The sequence below is a fragment of the Anabrus simplex genome, chromosome 2, assembly GCF_040414725.1.
Source record: "Anabrus simplex isolate iqAnaSimp1 chromosome 2, ASM4041472v1, whole genome shotgun sequence".
In the NCBI taxonomy this organism is placed as follows: Eukaryota; Metazoa; Arthropoda; class Insecta; order Orthoptera; family Tettigoniidae; genus Anabrus; species Anabrus simplex.
The window spans coordinates 9,771,825-9,788,547 of record NC_090266.1 but is presented as its reverse complement, the minus strand read 5'-3'; the positions used below and the strand labels follow the sequence as shown (position 1 = coordinate 9,788,547).

Below are 16,723 nucleotides of genomic sequence, written 5' to 3'. Positions count from 1 at the left end.
CGTGGCTCAGGCGGCAGCGTGCCGGCGTCTCACCGCTGGATAGCGTGGTTCAAATTCCGGTCACTCCATGTGAGATTTGTGCTGGACAAAGCGGAGGCAGCACAGGAATTTCTCCGGGTACTCCAATTTTCCGTCATCTTTCATTCCAGCAACATCTGTAACCATACAGTCTGTCGTAATCCTACCCACACAAATTGCTTTCTTCATGCAGATTCTCACCACCATCCAGCACAAAGACAAGGCATTCTCACAACACTCGCCAAGAGGGCGAGACGAATTTGTGAGGCATCACATATCCAGGTGGAGATGGACACGCTCAAAGTTGTGTTCATGGGTAATGGTTACAGCGATTTGCAGATTCATATAGCCCTGCATCCCAGAGAAACGACCAAGCAAAGCTCACAGAGGGAAGAAGTGATGGGAACTGCCTACTTGCCTTACATTCACAATACCACAGATCCAATTGGCAAGGTCCCCCACACACACAATATAAAAACAGTGTTTTGCACCGCCACTAAAATTGCTCAAACCAAGGACAAATTGTCCCCACTTTTACATCCTGGGGTTTACGAAATTCCCTGTACTTGCGGTAAGGTATAAATTGGCCAAACATGCCGGTCCATTGGTACCCGTTTCGAAGAACATGAACATAATATTCGTCTCAACCAACCAGACAAATCAGCAATAGCTAAGCATGCTCTATTGTCAGGTCATGATGTCATGATCCAAGATGCTCGATCTCTTACCCACACTAGACACTACAGGTCCAGGATTATATGGAAAGCTGTGGAAATACATAGAAATCCTAACAGGGACACTGGCTATCAATTAAGTAATACCTGGTTGCCAGCCATTAAGAATTTACATAGTTAGTTCCCTTCCCTGTCTCTTCAGTATTGTTATTTCGTCTCGGTGTTTTCCAAATTCGTACGTTCCTCATCGCCAGATGTTTCATTCCAGGCTTGTGTCAATGTCATATGTTACGTACACATGTTATGTGAAACTTTTAGACTGATTCTGATGGTTCGGTCAGCTTCCGCTTCGAACGCAAGCTCTGTGCCACATCCGGGGAGCCATCTGGTGGTGAACGAATGTACCATTTCCTCTTGTATTATAACGTCTAAATTTAAAGAGTCATTGTTTAAGAAGCCTTTCTCATGGATAGTCAAGGTTTTCTTCTGATGATGCAGAGCACAGTCCTCTATGAAACGTAAAGAATTTCATCTTATTTTCTTGACACGGCAAAAGCCCGAAAGCCTATACAGTATCATGTCTATAAGTACGGGCCGTGAAAGCATCAATGGCAAAATTCTATAAATATTCATACAAGAAAGAGTCTGGGTGATGTGCATACTCCAGATGCTAAGAATTTAGAGCCTAATTTATTTTTCAAATTTTACTCTTAGTTCATCCCAGATTTTAATGTCAATTGTGTGTTTGTACATTTGTTTCTTGTGTCATTTTTGTGTTTGTTCATTTGTTTAGTTATTAGATGTATTACATTAAGGCTGAAGATGGCGAACCAAGGCTGAAACTAGTCCCTAGTTTAGTATTGTAATTGAATTATATTGTATATTATAGTATTGAGAAGGTGAAACATTATAACATTAATTTAATAATTATTATTGTGATCACAATTCAATACAGATCAAAACCATGAAGTTTATATCCTATGACTTGAGAGTGAACCAAGAAAAAAAAAAAAAAAAAAAAAAAAAATTAAACTTCTCGTGCACCGTCCATAAACGGGTGTAGCAGTACTGGACCGGACGTGTCAGCCTGTCTATAGGTGGGCGTAGCACTCATTGGGTTAAGACTTCATTTCCTAATCAAATATTTCCTGCATCACCTGAATTTGTTCATTCACACTCAATTACTTCTGTTTTGGACTTCCTCATTTACATCTTGTATTCCTTCCCCAAGACTCTGTCCATAGCATTCAGCAATTTCTCCAGATCTTTTGCAGAGTCCGATAAAATAACAATGTCATCAGCAAATCTCAGTGTTTTGATTTCCTCTCCTCGGACTTTGATTCCCTTTCCAAATTTTTCTTTGATTTCCTATATTGCTTGTTCTATATAAACAGCAAAAAATGGAGGGGACAAACTGCAAACTTGCCTTGCTCTTTTCTGGATTGCTGCCTCTTTTTTAAAGCCTTCAGTCCTTATCCTGGCAGGCCGATTTTTGTACAGATTGTAGATAATTCTCCTTTCTTGGTATCTGATCTTGATCATCTTCAAAATTTCAAATCAACATTATCGAAGGCCTATTCTAGATTGACAAACGCCATGTATGTGGGCTTGTCTTTCTTAATTTGGTACTCTAAGATCAGATGTCAAGTTAGGATTGCTTCACGTGATCCCACATTTCTTCTGAAGCTCAACTCAGTTTTACGCAAGTGTGATAAACTGATATATCTTGAAAACAATTTCCTCTCACCCATGGGTAAATAATGCAAGTATCAAACTTGAATTATTATTATTATTATTATTATTATTATTATTATTATTATTATTATTATTATTATTATTATTATTATTATTATTATTATTATTATTATTATTTTACAATTATGATTGTTATCATTACTTGTAATATATGGCTACAAAGTGTTTACATACATTTATTATTATTTACATAGTTGAATGATTGCAGTGTTTTGAGGTTATGTCATGAAATGTGCACTGTATATAGACATTTATATGAGTTCAGTTAATGTAAATACCTGTAAATTAATATTATATAATTTAGTATACCTGTATATGATGTGTAATATGCTACAGTATTGTGAAATACACTGTAACATCCAGAATGGCTCTAGTCTGACGAGATGGTGGTAGAATATTCTGTACATTAAAACCTTGTTGTTATGCACTCAAGAATTTACATAGAGGTATATTTGTAATGTATCTTTCTAGAAGCCCGGCCAAGTACCTGTATAAACAGGTGGGCTTGATGGTAGAGACGAGTTATTGTTTACTATGAGTTTCGCTGGTGAACACGTGTTGTGGTTAGGCTGACATGCCGATGTAGGCAGTCGGTAGTTATCTGTTTCTACTGTGTTTCAAGGTTGTAATCTCTATGTGCTGTGATAGGCAGTTGTTAAAATGGCAGCTTGTTGATGTTCTCGGAGTGAAGTGTTTTGTTTGTGATACAGTGATTAAGGTTATGTGTATTTAATTTGTTAGTAATTGTAAATAAATCCTTGTACGCAATTTGACAGCATTTTATGTGCGTTATTGTTGATACAACAAGTTTCAACTTGTCTTTCCATTCTTCTCTGTATAATGCAAGGTAGAATTCTCCAGGCATAAGATACTAAACTAATGATGCGGTAATTTTCACACTTGTCAGCACCGGCTCTCTTGGGAATAGGTACAACAACATTCTGCCGAAAATCGGATGGCATTTCTTCTGTTTCATACATCTTACACACTTGAGGAGACGAAAGTTAATGTTTGGGCACCAGCGTTACAGAAAACTGTAAAGCAAAATTTATATTTACTAGCATAGAGACTTATACTTAAATCACAGAGGTAGGATTTTAAATAATTAACCATTAAGTATCGCTTGAAAAAGAAAATTAATGCAATATAAAATAAAATGAATTTATCATACAAAAATGAGATGAATCGAAAAAGTTCCTTTAAGCTTGGAGGGATTTTAGAATTTACGTTACTGAAATTAACTGTTTCTTGCTTTATCTAATTGAGGCTCACCAATTACAGCTTCCGTTGAGGTCATCTTTATTCCGTGGTTACTCGTTCCCCACTTCTCGTTGTAGAATTGGCTTCATGGACATTCTTCCTTTCTTCTGTGATATGGTTTGGGCTATCTGGACTAGCACTCCCTATTTGCCTAGTCTTTAAATTAGACATTGGCCCTATACTTGTGAAAATTGATCAGCGTTGATCGTGGGAGGAGAAAATTCAGAGATATGAATTTTTCCATGTTAGCAGAAATCTCAATCCAACTTAGCTATTCTACTGATACAATACAGACTTGTACCAAATTCCGTGGACTTGAACTAAACGTAGTTCTTCGTCCAGAATAATTACTGAATATATCACAAGCCGTAAGCTTGTTTCGTCTCTCCCTGATCCGACAGCATCACAGCAGCTAAGTACTGTGTCGAAGCAACGAAAATAACTATGTCTCGAAGCGACCACACTCACTGTCTCAAGAATAATAAAGTAGTTGTGGTTCTTGTAGAGTCGTGACTCGAGGGTTGCTCCACGCTAGATCTTATACCCGTGCTCTCCCACTCTTGGTAACAGCTCAATACCAAATCTCAATACAACGAAGCATCTGATTTGTAGATCGCATTATCATCTCCCTCTCTTCATTCTTCACAAGTAACCAGTAGGCATGGCGATGATGTACTATTCCCGCTTGCTAGCCTCGCGCGCGGGTCGCTGTATACTACCTTTGCTCATGAGTTAAACCCGTGAGTCATCCAACTTCCCCGCTTCAAGAATAACTTTTCCGTGGATACAAGTATGAGATGAAATGACACCAACTCTGTCTCAACATTGATCATATTTACAGTACATAATGAATTCCTATCCTACATAATATAATAATTTAAATAATAAACGATGTTATAATATATACACTGACTGACAGAGCAAATGCAACACCAAGAAGGAGTGGTTCGAAAGGGATGAAAGCTGGGGAAAAAACAGAGACGGCACGGACGAATAATTGATGTTTATTTCAAACCGATATGCAGGTTACACAATGCGCACGGCATTGACTCAGTAGGATGTAGGACCACCGTGAGCGGCGATGCACGCAGAAACACGTCGAGGTACAGAGTCAATAAGAGTGCGGATGGTGTCCTGAGGGATGGTTCTCCATTCTCTGTCAACCATTTGCCACAGTTGGTCGTCCGTACGAGGCTGGGGCAGAGTTTGCAAAAAGCGTCCAATGAGATCCCACACGTATTCGATTGGTGAGAGATCCGGAGAGTACGCTGGCCACGGAAGCATCTGTACACCTCGTAGAGCCTGTTGGGAGATGCGAGCAGTGTGTGGGCGGGCATTATCCTGCTGAAACAGAGCATTGGGCAGCCCCTGAAGGTACGGGAGTGCCACTGGCCGCAGCACATGCTGCACGTAGCGGTGGGCATTTAACGTGCCTTGAATACGCACTAGAGGTGACGTGGAATCATACGCAATAGCGCCCCAAACCATGATGCCGCGTTGTCTAGCGGTAGGGCGCTCCACAGTTACTGCCGGATTTGACCTTTCTCCACGCCGACGCCACACTCGTCTGCGGTGACTATCACTGACAGAACAGAAGCGTGACTCATCGGAGAACATGATGTTCCGCCATTCCCTCATCCAAGTCGCTCTAGCCCGGCACCATGCCAGGCGTGCACGTCTATGCTGTGGAGTCAATGGTAGTCTTCTGAGCGGACGCCGGGAGTGCAGGCCTCCTTCAACCAATCGACGGGAAATTGTTCTGGTCGATATTGGAACAGCCAGGGTGTCTTGCACATGCTGAAGAATGGCGGTTGAAGTGGCGTGCGGGGCTGCCACCGCTTGGCGGCGGATGCGCCGATCCTCGCGTGCTGACGTCACTCGGGCTGCGCCTGGACCCCTCGCACGTGCCACATGTCCCTGCGCCAACCATCTTCGCCACAGGGGCTGCACCGTGGACACATCCCTATGGGTATCGGCTGCGATTTGACGAAGCGACCAACCAGCCCTTCTCAGCCCGATCACCATACCCCTCGTAAAGTCGTCTGTCTGCTGGAAATGCTTCCGTTGACGGCGGCCTGGCATTCTTAGCTATACACGTGTCCTGTGGCACACGACAACACGTTCTACAATGACTGTCGGCTGAGAAATCACGGTACGAAGTGGGCCATTCGCCAACGCCGTGTCCCATTTATCGTTCGCTACGTGCGCAGCACAGCGGCGCATTTCACATCATGAGCATACCTCAGTGACGTCAGTCTACCCTGCAATTGGCATAAAGTTCTGACCACTCCTTCTTGGTGTTGCATTTGCTCTGTCAGTCAGTGTACAATACGATTCCAAAAGCCTTATTTACACATGATTGAAGTTAAATTAATATCTCATTATGAATAATTGCCAATGGCGGATAACCTTGATATCGAGTGAAATCGCGTAAAAGGATTGTACACTAAATTAGTATGGCTGGAGAAGTCTGGACGGTTACAACACTAACCAGAATAACCTCTCCATACTGGTTTCTCCTAAGGCAGTCAGTAATTCTGAAGGTGTGACCTCAATTCCCGGTGCCTTTTTCCTACTTAGGTCTCTCAAATTTCTGCCGAATTCTGACCTCAAAATTGGGTCTCCCATGTCATCAGCATCAACAGCCTCATCTTGTTCCTGAGCCCTATCATCTACGTTTTTACCTTGATATATCTGTTAGATATGTTCCTGCCATCTTTCTGACTTGCCTTCTTTTCCTTGAAGTTGTTTTCTATCTGAGCTCATGCATCCAGTTTTCTTTTTTCCGAAGGTTTCTTTGATTTTCCTGTATGCAGCATCTACCTTTCTTAGGACCATACAGCATCCTTACATTCCTCTTTCAGCCATTCTTTCTGCACTTTCTACCTATTTTGTTCTTTATTTGCCTGTATTCTTTTCTGCCCTCCTCAATTTTTGCACTCTTGTACTTTCGTTGTTCATCAATCAGGTCTCTTTATCTCCTGAGTTATCTGTTGATTCTTAGTTGATCTTTCCTTTCTTCCTAACTTTTCTTCAGCAGCCTTACTCATCTCATTCTTCACAACTGTCCATTCTTCCTCTACTATGTTTCCTTCAGCCTTTTCATTTAGTCATTGTTTTACATGTTTCTTGAAACAATCCCTCACACTCTTTTCTTTCACCTTGTCTAGATCCCATCTCCTTGCATTAATTCCTTTCTTCAATTTCCTCAACTTCAGATGGCATTTCATGACCAACAGGTTGTGGTCAGAGTCCACATCTTCTCCTGGGCAAGTCTTGAATCCCAACACCCGGTTTCTGAATCTCTGCCTAACCATAATGAAGCCTGTTTGATACCTTCCAGTGTCTCCAGCTCTCATCCATATATACAGTCGTCGTTTGTAGTGTTTGAACCGAGTGTTAGCAAGGACTAAATTATGATCGGTGCAGAATTCAACCATTCATCTTCCTCTTTCACTTCTTTGCCCCAATCCAAATTCATACATATAAACTGCACTATTTTAGTGGGCACTGTCTTGGTGTCTATCTTAACAAAAATATTCCTTTCGCTATGCTGGTTGTAGTAGCTTACCCGCTGCCCTATTTTCGTATTCATTATTAAACCAACTCCTGCATTTCCCCTGTTTGATATTTTGTTAATATTTCTGTAGTCGCCTGACCAAAAATCCTGCTCTTCCTGCCAATGTATTTCACTTATACCAACTGCATCTTTAGTCTATCCATCTCCCTTTTCAGATTGTCTAACCTTTGGGTTGATGACCTTCGATGTTAGACCCCTTAAAACAACAAGTATCATCATCATCATCATCATCATCATCATCATCATCATCATCATCATCATCATCATCATCATCATCATCAAGATTCTCTAACCTACCACAGCAATTCAAAGTTCTAGCATTCTTTGCTCCGACTCGCAATATGTCGGTATCCTTCTTCCTGATCATTGCCCCCTCTTGTGTAGTCCCCACCCAGAGATCCGAATGGGAGACTATTTTACCTCCAGAATATTTTACCCGGGAGGAATTCATCATCAGTACATCATTGATACAGAGAGAGCTGCATGTCCTCGGGAGTTAGTTACGGCTGTAGTTTCCCATTGCTTTCAGCCGTGTAGCAGTATCAACACAGCTAAGCCATGTTGAGTATTATTACAAGGCCATATCAGTCACTCATCTAGACTGCTGCCCTTGTAACTTCCAAAAAGCTGCTACCCCACCTTTCGTTAGTCTGGTCTCTTTACAGATACCCATCTGATATTGTTGCACCTATGGTTTGGCTACCCGCAAACCTCTCCACCGCAGCAAGGTCACATGGTTCACAGGGAAGGAAGTAAATTGAAATATAAACAACTTATGAGATGGATATGTGGGGTAAAGTAAAGATAATTTATTCTTGAACAAAAGAGAGCAACAATGCGAAATTAACTCAAAGACCTATATCGTGATATGTATGGTAAATCCGTGATATACCGGGTGAGTTGGAGGCTGTGAGCTTGCATCCAGGAGATAGTGGGTTCGAATCCCACTGTCAGCAGCCCTTAAGATAGTTTTCCGTGGTTTCCCATTTTCACACCAGGCAAATGCTTGGGCTGTACCTTAATAAAGGCCACAGCCGCTTCCTTCCAACTCCTAGGCCTTTCCTATCCCATCATCGCCATAAGACCTATCTGTGCCAGTGCGATGTAAAGCCACTAGCAAAAAAAAAAAAAAATCCGTTATATGGTGTTGGTAATACAATGATTTACTTAATCTTCATATAAATGTACACACAAGTCATTTATCAAAAGGAATGTTTATAATAATAATTTAATGAAAATAGTAATAAAATAACTGAATTACAAGCAGGGTAATGTTGATTGGACCAAGCCATTTGAGGTTCTGAAGGTGATTGGGATCAGATACCGAGAATGAAGAATTATCTACAATCTGTGTAAAAATGAGTCTGCAGGGATAAGAATCGAGGGCTTTGAAAAACAAACAGCAATCCAAAAAAGAGTCAGGCAAGGTTGCAATTTGTTTCCCCTTCCCCCCTCTTTTTCAGTGTTTATATAGAACAGGCAGTAAAGGAAATCAAAGAGGAATTTGGGAATGAATCAAAATCCAACCCTGAGGTTTGTTGATGATATTGTTATTTTATCTAAGACTGCAAAAGATCTGGAGAAATTGCTGAATGGTATAGACGGAGTCTTGGGTGAAATGTACAAGATGGAAATAAATAAGTCCAAAACAAAAGTAATGGAGTGCAGTCGAACGAAGCCAGGTGATGCAGGAAATGAAGTCTTAAAGGAATTAGAAGAATATTGTCACTTGGATTGTAAAATAATCTATGATGGCACTCCGGCTCCAGGACTAAATGGTTAGCGTGCTGGCCTTTGGTTACAGGGGTGCCAGGTTTGATTCCCGGCAGGGTCGGGAATTTTAACCATCATTGGTTAATTTCCCTGGCACGGGGTCTGGGTGTATGTGTTGTCTTCGTTCTCATCATGACGCGAGCCGAACCCGTCCATTATTATTTATCTATGGAGGAGCTTTCTTAAGAAAATAAATTTGCTCACTTGGAACATTGATATGGTATTATATGGAAGTTAAATGCAGACAGAAAGAAAGAGGATAGAAGCTTTAGAAGAATGCTGAAGGTGAGATGGATAGATCGAATTGCGAATGAAGTTATACTGAATCGAATTGGAGAGGAGATTGATTTGACTAAATTTGGTGAGAAGATGTAATGGAATGATAGGACACATCTTAAGACACCCAGGACTTGTGCATTTGGTTTTTGAGGGAAGTATAGGCGGTAAGAACGTTAGGGGTAGAAAAAGGTGTGAATATGATTTGAGCAGATGTGGGTTGGAGCAGTAACGTACAAATTAAAAGATTAACACAGGATAGGTTGGCATGGAGAACTGCATGAAACTGATGACTCAAACAGCAACAACATGCAGGACCTAACAAAATCACAAGATTGTCACAGTTTCTTCACTCGAACTGTGGAGATTCACCTACTGGAGCAACAAAACCCGCACTGAATCCATTCTGCCCAAATTTTAAGAGCAATGTCATAGGCATATGAACAACAACACAGTGCGATTCTTATTGGAAGATTTGCCAATTTTGCTAACTGCGCTTGCGCTACGTCTGGTAGTTTTCTGTGGCCTTCCAGGAGGTCTTGTTTCTGGTAGTGGGATGTACACTTTAGAATATTGCTTATTTTTTTCGTTGCTTTATGTAGGGAATATTCAATCCCAAGTGCTGCATTTCAGTTGCATATTGGACCAGCTTTTTGTTCGATTTCTTTCAATAAAACGAAAGGCATTCTGAGTTTTTGTATCTTGTGATGTTGTTTGTTATTATGGCGACTCAAGTGGTGCTCCATTGCTCACCAAACTCTTTAGAAGTCTTGTATGGTGTACAGTTCTCAATAACAGCCTTTATTAGAGCACTTAGAAGTTGGTTACGTGTATAGCTGCCACACAGCATTTTTTGAATTCCCGCTCACCCAGGCCCACCAACTCAGGATCTCTAAGAAAGAAGGCCAAATTTGTAAGCTTCCCAGGCTTTCTCCATTACTCATAACTAACATCAAAGCATACAGAGATCAAGCCTTCTTTCTAATATATATAATACCAATATCGTTTGCCTACCTTGCATACACAGTTTGTATTAACTTCAACACATTTAACACACGTGGCTGGTCAGTGTCATAGATCTCACCGTAGGTAACTCTTCTCCTCTGCTCCATTAATTGTCTGTCAGGTTATCAGCCCAAATAGCACCATCAAGGGTTACTTTAAGTCACTAGGTTCGGGACCTTGACCGAACTTTAGGTTAAGATTATTATGGCTGAAGATGCTTATGACAGTTGTAATGATTGTATCCTAAATGTAAGGATTGATAACTATTGGAAAGGTGGTTTATATTATTGTTTTTCATTTACGACTATTATCCAGTACGGTTTACAATGAGATTTATAATATGTAAGCCGGGGTATGTCGAAAATCCTTAGATTTTTTTTTTTGCGCGTGAGTTTTACTGATTGCCCTTTTCAAAAGTTGGCAGGTATGGTACAGTTTCCCTACCTACTGACTGTGTCTATAACAATGCAGCAACGTTCATTTTTCAAGAATATTGTCATAAGAATGTTGCCACTGCATGGATCCTTGAGCAGAACACAATTAATCATATTGCTTTTCCACTTTTCCTCTTGTTCCATATGTAGGAATATCAGTGTGTCATTGAAAAAGTAACCATCTTGCCTCCTTACAAAATTATGCAATTATGCAACTAGCTTGAATTATGCTATCTGCTAACATCCATTGGTCAATGGAAAATGCACCATTTATTTACTAAAATGCTGAAAGTGCAGTGCTCTGGACAAATGGTAGTTAAGTATTTTTTTCTCAGGAGTCTTTTTTTGGAGGAGTAAGGTCTTGATATATTTTCACTGTGGCAAAGGCCTCGTCAGCCACAAACACTTACAGCAGTGATAATCCAAGTTATTTGAGAAAGGTAATGGTTGTGGAATATTCAAAGTTTGACTGTAAATCTCTGTTTCCATAAATCAGTTGCTTTAAAAATATTACAGTCCCTGTACATCTATGTAGCAGAAGCAGAACAGGAAAGTACATTTCATAATAGAAATATGCTGATATCAGTTAATCACTTCTGGTTACAGGAAAACAATTCCAAAAAAAAAAAAAAAAAAAAAGCAGAAAATTATGATGGAAGAAGTGGAGATCTAGCAGAATTGAGGAAACCATAAGCACCAGGCGAGTTGGCCGTGCGGTTAGGAGCGTGTGGCTGTGAGCTTGCATCTGGGAGATATTGGGTTCGAATCCCACTGTCGGCAGCCCTGAAGATGGTTCTCCATGGTTTCCCATTTTCACACCAGGCAAATGCTGGGGTTGTACCTTAATTAAGGCCACGGCCACTTCCTTCCAACTCCTAGGCCTTTCCTATCCCATTGTTGCCATAAGACCTATCTATGTCGGTGCGACGTAAAGCCACTAGCAAAAAATATATGTCCGACTCCACGGCTAAATGGTCCAGGGGGTCACAGGTTCTATTCCCATGGCTCGGCGGCTGGGTGTGTGTGCTTTCTTTGTTATTAGAATTCACCTCAGTTAGGGTCCCACATATACAGCATCTACTCCAATAATTACACTTTGATATTTTAAATTAGCCTGGTCAGTACTTAGAATTATTTAATTAATTATCTATTATCAAATAATACACCATTGTGCTCTTTGTCCAACTCAATGGCTGAATGGTCGAACTTCGGTTCAGAGGGTTCCGGGTTCGATTCCCGGCCAGGCCGGGGATTTCAATCACCCTTGATTAATTCTTCTGGCCCGGGAACTGGGTGTATGTGTTTGTCTGAACACTTTCCTCGTCATATTCAGACAACACTCTAAACTAGCAACCAGCAGAGAAACACGCAATAATGATTACATCTCTCCATATAGGGTTGGCATCAGAGAGGGCATCCGGCCATAAAACAGAGCCAAATCCATATGTGCCACACAGTTCGCACCCGTGACCTTACAGATATAGGAAAAGCAGTAGTAGAAGAAGAAGAAGAAGAAGAAACCATTGTGCTCTTCCTCAGCGGTTACTCAAACTACCAAATATCTTTTGGACCTGTTTACTTATTCTTAAGCACCAATCACATTCTTAAACCTCTTGGAGCCAAGAGCCGATCTAGTCGGCCGCTCCCCATCAGCTGGAAGAGGCCAGAACTCCGCCTCCACTCTACTACTGTAAAGTGCCAGGCCGTTTTCAGTGGAAATACATGTATTTTAAAATTCGCGTATATCTACCGGTGTATAGGAAATACCAGCATGAAATTTTCTACATATTGACTACGTAGAATAAGAAACTGGTCTGGAGTGATATAAAGAGTCAAAGACGTTATATTGTTGATTTATAGTTTTCAAAAACGTGTATTTTTAGGAAGAGAAAAATATTTTCGCACTTTCTCTCTCAATATCTACTTTGAAAAAATAATTTACGATACAAAAGAATATACGTAATTATGTATAATGTATTTCTAAATACAATTCTATAGAATAACTAATTTGAACGAGAAAAATAAAAATGTGAGAAATAAAAAATTCAAACATATGTCACTAATAAAAACAAGACAATTTTACTCACCGATAAAATTCGCGTGTATGTATCGATGTTTGGCAAATACTGACAACAAATTTTCTACGTGCGGACAACACAGTATTAAAATAATTCTGAATTATTAAATAAGTAAAAAATAGTAGTTGATATTATAGTTTTTGTTTTCAGAAAAAAATAGTTCTTTGTTTTCGGTTGTAGTATATATATTAGAAAAATAATTTACAATACAACAGAATTTAAGAAATTAAGAAATGTATGGCACTAAAGCCGTGATTTGCTTTGACCTACGACCGCTGCTCAGTTCGGTACCTGCAGTTTACGAGGTGAATCATGGTCAGTGAGACAGATCCTCTCAGTAATTATTCTTGGTTTTCCAGACCAGGGTCCTCCCACCCTCAGATATCTCCTCAATTGCAATCACTTAGGGTCACTTAGATTGTGTGAACCTCGAACCAACCCTCAGGACCAGGCGAAAATTCTTGACCTGGGCGGGAATCGAACCCATGACCTCCGGGTGAGAGGCAGGCACGCTACCCTTGGCCCGCGGAGACCGGCATTTAGGTAATGATAGAGGACTATATGTGACTATAAGGTTTAGCAGAGAGTAAGTGAAAAGTAAATTGAAATGTGATATGGGCGGAGAATCAGACGGTAGGGCATGTTTAGGTCCAAGAACTTCCTTGAAGGAGAGAGGAGGTTGAGAAATGTTGTCGGGTTCATTGGGACAAATTTCCACAATATGTTCGCCAGAGACATCATCATCATCATCATCATATTCGTTATCACTAGTTTCATCTACCACCATATTCAGAATAGCTTTAGTGCTGTTAGACACAATTAAACGTCTCTTCTTTAGCTGGGGTGATTCTGCGGAGGTGTCCGGTATAATTTCATCGCTACTCTCTGAACTAAATTCCCTCTCGCTATCCGATAAATCATCAGCATTAACTTCGCACTGTTCTAAATACTGCATTAATTTAGCCTATTGTCATCAATACCTGCTGAAAAATTATCACTTGAACAACATGCCATTTTCCTGTCACAAATCCACTCACTGCAAGGAGCAATCTCTTACTGACCGGTTAGCGGTATTTGTAAACACAGGAAACGACTCTTGTGAAAGGTATAACACCCTTTTAGAACTGCCAAAGCAAGGCCACGCACAGAATGACGTGTAGCCCCTTTACTACAGGTTGTAACAAAAGTATGCACTTCACTATAGGTTGCCTCAAAATTACGTATATCACAGAACTTTAAGCCGGCCGATGTAATCAGCTCTGGCAACTTCCGACTGGATTGTTAACGGCCGACCAGATCGGCTCTGGCAATTTAAAGGGCGGATGCTCACACTACCGCCTGGCACCAAGAGAGTTAACACGTCCTCTTATAACCTGTACAACATATTTAACCTTTATCATACGAGCGGCTGTGCGCGTACGTGTCTCTTGGCGGACGGAGTGTTAGGAAGGTCTGAGCCCATGCCGCCAGAGTGTTTTCTTCCTAGCAACAGCATGAACTGCACCGTCATATTTATACTCTCGTAGAAATTAGAAATATTGAAAGAACAACTTCGAATAAGGATTGGATTATTCCGTAAAAAATGGGGAATGTGATGATAGTAAAGGATTTATAAAACACTAGGTACAGACATGATACTGTACAGGCTTTTGGGCTTTTGCCGTGTCGAGAAAATCAGGTGAAAATTCTTTACGTTTCACAGAGAGCTGTGCTCTGCATCCTCAGAAGAAATCTCGACTGTCCACAAGAAAGGCTTCTTAAACAATGACCCTTTAAAATTTAGATGTTATAAAAGAAGTGGAAATGCTACGTTCATTCGCCACCAGATGGCTCCCAGGACTGGGCACAATGCTAGCATTCAAAGCGGAAGCTGACCGAACCATAGAATCAGTCTAAGCGGTTCATATAAGCGTGTGTACGTAACATATGGCAGTGACAAGTGTATGATATAGACACAAGCCTGGAATGAAACATCTGGCGACGAGGAACATACGAATTTGAAAAACACCGAGACGAAATAACAATAGTGAAGGGACAGGGAAGGGAACTACCTGCATAAATTCTTAATGGCTGGCAACCAGGTATTACTTAATTGATAGCCGGTGTCCCTGTTGAAATTGTTAGGATTTCTATGTATTTCCACAGCTTCCCGTATAATCCTGGCACTTTAGTGTCTAGTGTGGGTAAGAGTTCGAGCATCTTGGAACATGGCATCATGACCCGACGATAGAGCATGTTCAGCTATTGCTGATTTGTCTGGTTGGTTGTGACGAATATTATGTTCATGTTCTTTGATACGGGTACCAATGGACCGGCATGTTTGGCCAATTTATGCCTTACCGCAAGTACAGGGAATTTCGTATACCCCAGGATGTAAACGTGGGGACAATTTGTCCTTGGTTTTACTCAGACTGTGAGCAATTTTAGTGGCGGTGCTAAACACGGTTTTTATATTGTGTTTGAGGAGGATTTTGGAAATTTGATCTGTGGTGTTGTGAATGTAAGGCAAGTAGGCATTCCCTTCACTTCTTCCTGTGAGCTTTGCTTGGTCGTTTCTGTAGGATACAGGGCTCTATGAATCTGCAAATCGCTGTAAACATTAACCTTGAACGCGACTTTGAGCGTGTCCATCTCCACCTGGATATGTGATGGCTCACAAATTCGTCTCGCTCTCTTGGCGAGTTACATGTAATTAATCTCGTGAGAATACCTTGTTTATGTGCTGGATGGTGGTGAGAATCTGCATGAAGATAGTGATTTGTGTGGGTAGGCTTTCGATAGACAGTTAATCCTAGAGAGCCGTCCGGTTTCTTTCTTACTAGAACATCCAAGAAAGGAAGGCATCCATCCAACTCCATCTCCATGGTGCCCTCCCGCAGCTGGACTCGGCAGTTGGCTCCCGGCTGGTGGACACCGAATTCTCCCACAGCTTCCTCGCAGGTCGAACATGACTACAGGCTGCGTCGTACTTCAATCTCCTGACCACGAAGTCCAGTGATCGGGTGTTTGGCTCACTCTTCTGACGTTAATCCGCTCTTGAACTGGGCCCCGATGTTCTTTTCGAGCTTTCTCAACTGGGTCCCGATGTTCTCCTCGAGTTTTTCAAGGTTGGCCTCGATGTTCTTAGCCTGGGCCTGAATGAAGGAAGTTAACTGTTTAAGCATCACCACGGTCTTCTGGTTGTTCTTCATTTTCGAGTCCAGTAGATTCAATATTCCTGTCACACGGTCGCCAGTTAACGTATCCACAGAGACGCACACGAGATGCTGTCAGTTGGTACAATTATTTTATTCACATATATTTACAAAGCACACACACATAACCTTAATCACTGTTAGTCAAAAAGCAAAACATTCACATCACAAACCACCATTTACAGACAACTGCCAATCGCTGCACATCGAGATGCCAACCTTGAAACACATTTGAAAACAGTTGATTGCTTAAAGCATGTCGTACACATGATCACAAGCATAACATTGCTATACCATAACTCTCTTCCAACAACTAACTTCCAATAACCAACTGTCAATAACTTCCAAACAATAACTCAGCAGTAACTAACTTCACCGTCAAGATCGTCTCTTTATATAGGTGCCTCACCAAGCTTCTAGAAAGTTACATTACAAAATATATCTTCTTGAAAATTCTAGAGTGTGTAATACACAGTTTACAATGGATGGAATATTCTCAATCATTCTCATGTCTAGACCATTCTGGAAGGTACAGTGTGTTTCACAATTATGGATTACAATTTATATGTACACGTAAGAATACATTATAATATTAATTTACAGGTATTTACATTAACGGAACTGATATAAGTGTCTATGTACATGTCATAACCTCACACACAATACAATCATTCAA

General features: G+C 40.9%; 1 protein-coding gene across 3 annotated transcripts in view; it reads left to right on the top strand.

Annotated features, from left to right (window-relative positions):
- Positions 1-16,723, top strand: part of LOC136863899 (mitochondrial potassium channel ATP-binding subunit) — a 789,801-nt gene that overhangs the window by 305,760 nt on the left and 467,318 nt on the right. The gene's annotated exons all lie outside the window — the stretch shown is intronic.